The sequence below is a fragment of the Ursus arctos genome, chromosome X, assembly GCF_023065955.2.
Source record: "Ursus arctos isolate Adak ecotype North America chromosome X, UrsArc2.0, whole genome shotgun sequence".
Taxonomy (NCBI): domain Eukaryota; kingdom Metazoa; phylum Chordata; class Mammalia; order Carnivora; family Ursidae; genus Ursus; species Ursus arctos.
Window position 1 is genome coordinate 37,286,135 of NC_079873.1, and position 11,573 is coordinate 37,297,707.

The 11,573-nt window shown below is 36.4% G+C and overlaps 1 non-coding gene and 1 pseudogene across 1 annotated transcript; both read left to right on the forward strand.

Moving 5' to 3' along the window:
• The first annotated feature begins 5,163 nt into the window (after positions 1–5,163).
• On the forward strand, positions 5,164–5,270 carry LOC113266012 (U6 spliceosomal RNA). The gene has a single exon (XR_003320214.2). It is a non-coding gene; the product is annotated as a U6 spliceosomal RNA (small nuclear RNA).
• Positions 5,271–5,871: 601 nt separating this feature from the next.
• On the forward strand, positions 5,872–6,373 carry LOC113265776 (60S ribosomal protein L23a-like; annotated as a pseudogene).
• The last annotated feature ends 5,200 nt before the right edge of the window (positions 6,374–11,573 follow it).

Sequence of the window (11,573 nt, forward strand, 5' to 3'; positions counted from 1 at the left end):
AATTAGAGACGATTCGACTAATGGAAAGGCATCTTGTGTTCATGTATCGGAAGACTTAATATTGTTAAGATCAAAATAGTCCCTGAAATTGATCTACAGTGTCTGTGCAATCCCCATCAAAATTCTAGCTGACTTCCTTGCAGAGATTGACAGGCTGATCCTAAAATTCATATGGGAATTCGAGAGACTCGGAATAGCCACTACAATTTTTTTAAAAGTCAAATCTAAAAATCTCTAAAAAGAACAATCTTTAACAAGAAGACCAAAGTTTGTGGACTCAAACTTCCCAATTTCAACATTTGCTGCAAAGCAACGGTAATCAAGACAACGTGGTACTAAGAGAAGGAGAGACCAATGGAATGAAGAGTTGGAAATAAACATTCACATTTACCGTGGATTGATTTTTGGTAAGGGTGCCATGACAATTCAATTGGAAAGAATAATCTTTTCAATAATGGTGCTGAAACAGCTGGATATCCACATGCAAAAGAGTTAAGTTTCACGGCTGCCTCTTACCATATACAAAAATTAACTCAAAATGGATCATAGACCTAAATTTAATAGCTAAAACTATAAACTCTTAGATGAAAATATAGGAGTAATTCTTTCATGACCTTAGATTTGGCAATGGATTCTTAGACATGACACCAAAAGCAAAAGCAACAAAAGGAAAAATAGATAAGTGGCTCTTCATCAAAATTAAAAACTTGTGTATCAAAGGACCCTATCAAGAAAGTGAAAAGGCAACCAAACAGAATGGGAGAAAAGATCTGCAAATCATATCTTCAATAAAGATTTTTGTATTCAGAATATAAAAAGAACCCTTACAATTTAAAAACAACAAAAGATAAATACCCCAACTTTTTTAAATGGCAAGAGACTTCAATAAACATTCCTCCAAAGAAAAAATGGCCAATAAACACATGAAAAGATGCTCAACCTCATTAACCATCAGAGAAATACAACTCAAAACCAAAACAAGATCACATTTCATTCCCACTAGGATGGCTCTAACGAAAAAGAGAAAATACAAGTGCTGGTGAGGATGAGAAGAAATTAGAACCCTCATATATTATTGATGGGAACATAAAATGATGCAGCTGCCATGGAAAAGCTTGGCAGTTCCTCCAAAGTTTAAACATAGTGTTACCACAAGACCGAGCAACTCCACCCCTAGGAATTTATCCAGGATAAATGAAAACATATGTCCACACAAAAACGTGTACATGAATGTTCATAGCCCCATTATTCATAATAGCTCAAAAGTGGAAGCAACCCACATGTCCATCAACTGATGAATGGATAAATAAGATGTGGTCTAACCATGCAATGGACTATCACTTGGTAATTAAAAAAGAAATACTGATACACAGTACAGCATGGATGAACCCTGAAAATATAATGCTAAGTGAAAGAAGCCCATCACAAAAGACTACGTATTGTATGTAGGATCTGTATGTTGTATCTGTGTATCTGAAACTTCTGGGAAAGGCAAACACACAGAGACGTAAAGTGGATCAGTGATTGCCTAGGTCTGATCCCAGGGAGAGAAGGGGAGTAACTGCTCACGGGTTTTGCTGGGGGATAATGAAAGTGTTCTAAAATTGATTGTGTGATGTTTGCACAACTCTGTGAATATGCTAAAAGCGATTGAATTGTACACTTTAAGCAGGTGATTTGCATGGTATAGCAATTATATTTCAATAAAGCTTTTATTAAAAAAAAAAAAAAAAACCCAGCATCTTAACCCAGGAAATTATAGGGAAGAAGAATCAGGGAAAAAATGGTGAGGGGAACACACCTATGATTTCCTAGGAAAATTCATGGACAGATTAATTTAATCCTCACAACCCATGAGAGTAGAACTATTATTACCTCCACTTTATAGGGGAAAAACGGAAGCACATTCCTTTAAACAACTTTCTCACCCACAAGAAAATAGGTTTAGTAAAACAACCAAAAAAGTATATCCCATGTATTTGGAAATTAAGAACTCACTGGTAAAAGAAAAAAAATCATAAGAAAATCATAAAGTTCTTAAACTGAAAAACAATGAAAATGTTACATATTTAATATTGTTAAATAGACACTTCAAGTCTTGATCAAAAAAGAGCAGACATACTTCCCCCTATTTCTCCCACAAAATATAGCCTGGATACTATATATAAAAAAATATGACTTTGAAATGGGGAACAGTTAGGAACCTGGGGATCCATGGAATGCCACAGTAATGAGCTTCCTAGGCATTCTTTTTGCTTTGTATATATCATACTGGGGGTGAAAGATGCTGGCAACACAGAAATGCCAGCAGACACACACACACAGTCCCTAAGAAAGCTTGCTTTCTCTAAATGTAAGACCAGGAAAGGGGCAACCTAGCAAGATAGAAAACGTTTGGACAACAACCACTCTATTCCATCCAAACACCTTGGAAAAAATTGTGGCCTTCCCATCCTACACACCAGAAAAGGCCAAGGGGAGAGAGTAGACTTCCACCCTCACCAGGCTTTAATGAAGTGACCCACGTCCCCTGCCAGGGTGGTATAATGGAAGACCAAGTGGTTAGACTTTCATCCCAGCCAGACAATAATTAGATATCCCCCATATTCTCAGTGGAAATCATATGGGGAACCAGGACTTCCACTCCCATCTGGTGGTAAAAAGGAACCCTACCCTCCGCTGGAATGGTGTCAAAGGAGGCCTAATAGAGAGTCATGACTTTCACCACCACCTGGTGGCAACAAAGTGCCACTTCCAACCCCAGGGTCTCAACAGAGGCTGAGGGGGGGCTTCTGGACTTCTGCTCACAACCTGGCAGGAAAGTGGTTGTGTCCATATTCCCCTGAAAGTGTGGTGCCAGAGAAAATCTACTAACACGAGAATTAAATAAGATCTAGTGTGTCGTAACCTAATACTAAAAATGTTCAGGCTAAAATCACTAATCATATCAACAGCCCGGAAAATCTCAACTTGAATAAGAAAAGTCAATCAACAGATACTAACAATGAAGTGCCAGAAGGTGAACTAGAATTACCTGACAAGGATTTTAAAGTAGCCATTTCCAAAATCCTTCAAGAAGCAATTAGGAACATGATTAAAACAAATGAAAAAATAGAAAGTTCAAGAAAAAAATAGAAAGTGTCAATAAAGAAATAGAAAATAAAAAGAAGAATCAAATGGAAACATTGGAACTGAAAAATACAATAGCCAAAGTAAAAAAAAAAAAAAAAAACCAAAAAACAAAAAACTTCACTTGATAGGCTGAACATCAGAATGGAGGGGACAAAGAAGAAACTTTTTGAACAGAAAGATAGACGAGGAATTACCCAGTGTAAACAAAGGAAAAGGAAAAACAACAAACCAAAACAAAACAAAAAAGTCTGGGAAAAATACATAGAGCCTCATGGAACTGTAAAACTGTAACAAAAGATCTAACATTCACATCTTTGGAGTCAAGAGGAGAAGAAGAAGAGAAATGTAGGACGAAAAAGTATTTGAAAAAATCATGGCTGAAATTCCCTCAAATTTGGTAAAAGGCATAAACCTACAGATTCAAGAAGCTTAATGAATTCCACACAGAATAAACTCAAAGAAATCCATGCCACAACACATGATAATCAAAATTTTAGAAACTAAAAATAAAGAAAAATCTTGAAATCAATGAAAGAGAAATAACACCTTATCTGGAAGGAAAACAATTCATATGGCAGTGCTTTTATTTTATTTTATTTTATTTTATTTTATTTTTATGTTTATGTTTATTTTTTTGCAGTGGATTTCTTATCAGAAATTGTGTAGGCCATAAGAAAATGCCACGAAAATTTTCATGTGCTAAAAGAAAAGAACCGTCAACCTAAAATTCTACAACCAGTTAAAATACTCCTTAGGAATGAAGGGGAAATCAAGATAGTCTCAAATAAAGAAAAACTAAGAGAATTTTCCACCAGCAGACTTACTCCAAAAGAATAGCTAATGGAAATTCTCGAAAAAGAACAGGAATGATTAAAAAAAAAAAAGAATTTGGGAACATCAACAAGGAATAAAAAATAAGGGAAATAGTAAAAATATAGGTAAATAAAATACTTTCATTCTCTTGAGTTTTTTAAATTTTTACTTTTGAAGCAAGAGTAAAAAAGATAGATTATGTGAAATGGTTCTCAGTGTATGTAGAGGAAGTATTTAAGATAATTACAAATGGGAGCGAGGAAAGGAATTTATGGGGAGATAAGATTTATATACTTCACTCAAACTGGTAAAAAGTAGCCATTAGTAGAATGTGATAACTCATGTATGTATAAGTATGTAACTCTTAGGGCAGCCATTGAAACTCTGTAGAAAGAAATATACTCATTCTTTTTAATAACATTTTTTAAAGTTTCTATTTATGTTTCCCTTTACCAGCTCTCTGTGTAGCCAGTGATAATTGGTTTTCCACAACCATCATTGCTTCATCATTCTTTGAATCTTGCTAATCTCGTAGTTTGAAAAAGGAGAACTTATTTTATTTTGTACCTCTTTAGAAGAATGGAGTTATCTTTACTTCTTACTTTAGGTATTATTTGAATATTTTATAATGAACATGTATTATTTTTATAATTTTTTTGGAAACGCTATTAAAGATTTTTTAAAAATACTACAAATAAATCAAAATGAGATTCTAAAATATGTTCAAGTAACCCACAGGAAGACAGCTGAAAGAAACAGAAACAAACAAGCCACAGAAAACAGATATTAAAATGGCAAACTTATGCTTAACATATCATTGTTTACATTAAATGTGAATGGTCTAATTATACCAATTGAAAGGCAAATTGACAGAGTAGATTCAAACATATAACGCAACCATGAAGCTCACTTCATATACCATGTGGGTATGTTGAAATTAAAAGAATAAAAATACGTATATGATGCAAACATCAATTAGAAGAAAGCAGGAGTGACTATATTATTAACAGGCAAAAGAGTCCTCAGAGCAAAAAAAAAAAAAAAAAAGATTTACCTTGGACTGAGAGGAATTTTAGATAATGATAAAAAAGTCAGTCTACCAAGAAGACATAACAATCATAAATTTGTATGCATAAAACAACAAAGCTGCAAAATATGTGAAACAAAAATTAATACAATTAATTAATTAATTATAATTAATACAATTACAGTTGGAGAGTGCTGACTTCGGCAGCACATATACTAAAATTGGAATGACACAGAGAAGATTAGCATGGCCCCTGCACAGGGATGACATGTAATTACAGTTGGAGATGTCAATGCCCCTCTATAAACAACTGATAAGGGGCGCCTGGGTGGCTCAGTCGTTAAGCGTCTGCCTTCGGCTCAGGTCATGGTCCCAGCGTTCTGGGATCGAGCCCTGCATCGGGCTCCCTGCTCAGCGGGAAGCCTGCTTCTCCCTCTCCCACTCCCCCTGCTTGTGTTCCCTCTCTCACTGCCTCTCTCTCTGTCAAATAAATAAATAAAATCTTTAGGGGCACCTGGGTGGCACAGCGGTTGAGCGTCTGCCTTCGGCTCAGGGCGTGATACCGGCATTACGGGATCGAGCCCCACGTCAGGCTCCTCCACTATGAGCCTGCTTCTTCCTCTCCCACTCCCCCTGCTTGTGTTCCCTCTCTCGCTGGCTGTCTCTATCTCTGTCAAATAAATAAATAAAATCTTTAAAAATAAATAGATAAATGAATAAATAAAATCTTTAAAAACAAAAACAAAAACAAAACCCAACTGGTAAAACTTCAAGGCAATCAACAAAGATGTATAAGAACTTAACACACCATCAACCAACAAGATCTAAGTAACATTCATATAACATTCCACCCAATAACAGCAGAATACACATTCTTTTAAAGTGTCCACGGCACAAAGATGGCACTGAAATTAAAGAAGGAAGCCCCTGCCCCTCCCAAAGCCAAAGCCAAGGTTTTGAAGGCCAAGAAAGCAGTGCTGAAAGGTATCCAGAGTCACAAGAAGAAGAAAAGAAGCAGAAAGAGGAGAAGGAGGAGGAAGAGACAGATATTCACACATCACTCAAATTCTAGTGGCCCAAGCTTCTGTGGCTCTAAAAGCAGCCAATATCTCCTTAGAAGAGCACCCCCAGAAGAAACAAGTTTGACTATTATGCCATTGTCAACTTGCCCCTGACCACAGAGTTAGCCATGAAGAAAATAGAAGACAAGAGCACGCTGTGTTCGTTGTGGATTTCAGGGCCAATAAGCACCAAAACAAACAGGCTGTGAAGAAGCTCTGCGACACTGAGGTGGCCGAGGTCAACATCCTGATCAGGCCTGATAAAGAGAAGAAGGCATATGTTCAGCTGGCCTCTGACTGTGACGCTTTGGATGTTGCCAAGAAAATCGGGATCATCTAAACCGAGTCCAGCTGGCTAATTCTAAATATAAACGTTTTGCCAACTCACACCAAAAAATAACAAAGTATCTATGGAACATAGAACAAGATAGTTCATATTCTGGACCATAAAACAAATCTCAACGAAATGAAAAGAAAGGAAGTCAGAGTGTGTTCTCTGACGACAAAAGAATCACATTAGAAACCAGTAACAGAAAATACCGAAGCATTTGAAAACAAAAAAACATACTTCTAAATAATCCATGGATCAAACAGGAAATCTCAAAGAAAGTAAGAAATACATTGAATTGGATGAAAATTAAAATCTAGCATATCAAAATTTGTGAGATGCTGCTGAACCAGTGCTGAGAGGGAATCTTTTTACCATTAAATGATTACATTTAAAAAAAGGAAAAATCTCAAATCAGTCACCTAATATTAAAAAACTTCATAAAGGAGCACAAAATAAGCCCAAAGGAAGCGAAAGGAAAGAAACAACAAGAACAGAAATAAATAAAATTGAAAACAGAAACACAATACAGAAAATCCATAAAACAGGGTGCTGATTCTTTGAAAAGAGCAGTAAAAATGACAAGTCTCTAGCAAGACTGCCAACAAGAGAGAGAAGACACAAATTACTACGAACAGAAATGAAACACGGGCTATCACGGCAGACCCTGCAAACATCAAAAGGATAGTAAGGAAATGGTGTGAACGACTCTACACACAAATTTGATGAATTAGATGAAATGGAGCAATTTTTCAAAAAAGCACAAGGTACCACAACTCGCCCTATAACTACTACAGAAGTTTGTAACTTTAAAACTCCCGAGAAAGTAATCCCTAGGCTCACATAAATTCTACCAAACATGAATTCTAGGTGAAGTCTATCAAACATTTTAAAAAGAACACCAAATTTGTAAAATCTTTTCCAAAAAATAGAAAGGAGAAAAATTCTTTTTTTTTTTTAATTTTTTATTCATTTATTTGACAGAGAGAGGCAGCGAGAGAGGGAACTGAAGCAAGTGGAGTGTGACAGGGAGAAGCAGGCTTCTCGCCGAGCAGGGAGCCCGATGTGGGGCTCGATCCCAGGACTCTGGGATCATGACCTGAGCCACAGGCAGACGCTTAACGGCTGAACCACCCAGGCACCCCAAAAGAAGAACAATTCTGAGCTTAATTTTATGAGGGTAGTATCAACCTGATACCAAAATCAGACAGTCTAAAAAAGGAAAACTGCAAATAGCTCTCATGAGTATAGGCATAAAAGTACTTCACAAAGTATTATCAAATAGAATTGAGCAACATACAGAAATAATTACACGTCCTGAATGAAGAGGATTTCTTCCAGAGATGCAAAGCTGGTTCCATATCTGAAAATCAATCTATGTAAACCAGCATATTAATGGTCTAGAGAAAGAAAGTAAAATGATCGTATCAGTTGATGCAGAAAAAGCACTTGACAAAATTTATCACTCAAGGAGGGTATCAGCAAAGATGGTGAAGAGAGGAATTTCAAAAATCTGCCCTTCCATACAAGCAATTAAAAAACCTGGCAAAAGCAACATTTTCAGAACTCTGGAAACTAACTAGAAGCTTACAGTGACAAGGAGAGTGCTTAATCAAAACCCAAAACAGAAAACAAACAAAAAACAAGCCAAATCTCAGTAAGAAAAGTGGCTTTGTGGAATTTTAATGGATCTTGGTTTCATCCTCCCATCCCAAGCCCGGTGGTAGCCTTGAAAATAACATCCCACCTTCTTGGTACTGGGGTGGAGGGGAGCAAAACAGATGTCACTTACAAAGAATTGTAATTAATTGCTTGGACTCATCTGGTAGTTCCTGGGGAAGATCAGCTCACGAGGTTTACCTTTATCTTACCTACCTCAAAACTCAGCCTGTTTCTGAACATAGAGCTACTGCATGACCCAGCAGTTCCATTCCTACATCTATACCCAGGAGAAGTGAAAACATATGTTCACATAAAAACTTGTACATGAGTGTTCATAACAGTACTATTCGTAGTAGCCAAAAAGTGGAAAAAACTCAAATGTCCATCAACTGGTGAATGACTACACAAAGTCTGGTGTATCTATACAAAGGAAAATTATTCAGCCATGAAAAGGAATGAAGGACTGACACATGCTACAACATGAATGAAATTGAAAACATTATACTAAGTGAAAGAAACCAGACACAAAAGTCACGTATTGTGTGAATCCATTTCTATGAAACATCCACAATAGACAAATCTATAGAGATAGAAAGCAGATCAGTGGTTGCCAGGGGCTGAGGGGAAGGGGAATGGAGAGTGACTGCTTAATGGGTATGGATTTCCATTTGAGGTATTAAGAGTGTTCTGGAATTGGATGGTGGTGATCATTACACAGCATTGTGAATATACTAAAAAAACACTGAAATGCACACGTTAAAATGTTGAAATAATTTATATTCTTTGTTATGTGAATTTCATCTCAATAAAAATAATGCAAAAATGTTGAACACACATTCATGATAAAAATGCTCAGAAGATTAGGAATAGTGGGGCGCCTGGGTGGCACAGCGGTTAAGCGTCTGCCTTTGGCTCAGGGCGTGATCCCGGTGTTCTGGGTTCGAGCCCCACATCAGTCTCCTCCGCTATGAGCCTGCTTCTTCCTCTCCCAAATCCCCTGCTTGTGTTCCCTCTCTCGCTGGCTGTCTCTGTCTCTGTTAAATAAATAAATAAAATCTTAAAAAAAAAAAAAAAGAAGAATAGGAATAGAGAGTTGCTTCCTCAATTTGATAAAGAATGCCTTCAAAAATCCTATAGTTGACATGAAACACAACGGTGAAAGACAATGATTTCCTCCTAAGATCCAGAACAAGGCAAAGATGTCTGCTTTTTTTGCTTTTATTCAGTATGATACTGGAATGCTAGCCAGAACAATCGGGCAATAAAAACCTGATTCAGATCAAGAAGGAAGAAATCAAAGCAGCCCTATTTTCAGATGACATGATGGTCTACATAGAAAATGCCAAGAAATCTACATAAAAACTCCTAGAACGAATACATGAATTTAGCAAGGTCATAGACTACAAGATCAACGCATAAAAATCAATGGTATTTCTACCAATGAACATGTGGACACCAAAATGGAAAACATAATACCATATAATCACTCAAAAAAAAAGAAATACTTGGGTATAAATATAACAAAATATGTCCTATACTTTTATGTTAAAAACTACAAAACACTGATGACAGAAATAGAATATTTAAATAAATGGAGAGACATAGCATATCCATGGATTAGAAAATGTAATAACAGTTTCATTTCTCCCCAAACTGATACACAGTTTTCATGCAATTCTTATCAATTTCCCAGTAAGACTTTTTGTAGATATAAACAAAATTTTCTAAAATGTATTTGCAAGGTCATGGAACTAGAAGAGCCAAAAGGATTTTGAGATAGAATTGGGAAATAGAAAATTAGAAAGGAGCTCCAACCAATTATTGCATAGCTACAGGATTCAAGAGAGTGTAATATGGGCAGACAAATATCCACATAAATCAATGAAACTGAATAGAGAAACTAGAAATAGAACAGATAAGCAAGGCCAGCTGATTTTTGACAAGATGCAAAAGCAATCGATGGAGGAAAGATAATCTTTTTAATAAACGGTGCTAAGCGATTGGATATCCATAGACAATCAATCAACCCATAAAATGAACCTTGACCTAAACCTCATCCATTATAGAGAAATTAACTCAAAATCGATGATATATTTAAATGCAAAAGACACAACTATAAAACTTCAGAAGAAAACGTGGGGAAAAAAAATCTTTGCGTTAAGGTTAGGCAAACATGAAACCAAAAGCACATAAAAGAAAAAAGTCCAAAAAAAATTTTTTTAATAAAATAAATAAATAAAAGGAAAAAAGTCAATAGATTGGACTTCATCAAAATTTAAAACTCTGTGACAGACTCTGCAAAAAGAATGGGAAAATAAGCTATATACCTGGAGAAAATATTTATAAAACATATCTGCCAATGGACTTTTGTCTAGAACATAATCGAATTCTCATAATTTAATGGTAAAAAGCAAACAATCCACTTAGGAAACAGGGAAAAGAAATGAAGTGACATTTCGCTAAAGAGGATGTACAGATGACAAATAAGTACATAAAAAGATGTTCGACATCACTAGCCGTAAGACCAGCACTGCTATTAGAAAAGCTAAAATATAAACAAACAAACAAACAAACAAACAAACATATTAAATGCTGACAAGGATGTGGAGAACCTGGATCTCTAAACATTGCTAACGAGAACGTAAAATGTTATAGCCATCCTGGAAAATAGTTTGGCAATTTCTTTTAAAAAAAACTAAACACATACTTTTCATATCATCCAGCAAAAGCATTCCTGGGCATCTATCTCAGAGAAATGAGAACTTATGTCTACACAAAAATGTGTACACTAGGGGCGCCTGGGTGGCTCAGTCTGTTATGTGGCCCACTCTTTTTTTTTTTTAAGATTTTATTTATTTATTTGACAGACAGAGACAGCCAGCGAGAGAGGGAACACAAGCAGGGGGAGTGGCAGAGGAAGAAGCAGGCTCCCAGCGGAGGAGCCCAATGTGGGGCTGGATCCCAGGACTCTGAGATCACGCCCTGAGCTGAAGGCAGACGTTTAACGACTGAGCCACCCAGGCACCTCTATGTGGCCCACTCTTGATTTCAGCTCACGTCATGATCGAGCCCTGTGTCAGGCTCTGCACTAAGTGGGGAGTCTGCTTGAGGATTCTTTCTCTTCCTCTCCCTCTGCCCCGCCCCCCTCTAAAATACATAAATAAATCTTTTTTAAAAGCATGTACACAAATGTTCATAGCAGCTTTATTTGTAATAGTCAAAACTGGAACCAATTAAAATGTCTTTTAATAGATAAATTGTTAAAAAAAGCAACAACTGTGGTACATTGATACCATGGAACACTCCTTAGCCATTAAAAGAACAAACTATTGATACACACAACAATTTGAATGGATCTTAAGAGCATTATGCCAAGTGAAAAAGGTCAGTCTTGAAGGTGGCATACTGTATGAGTCCATTTATATAATGTTCCCCAAATGATAAAATTATAGAAATGGTGAACAGTTTTGTAGCTATTTGGAGTTAGCAATGGTGGGTTGGAGGGAAGTGAGTATGACCATGAAAGATTAGCAGGCAAGATGTACTGAAA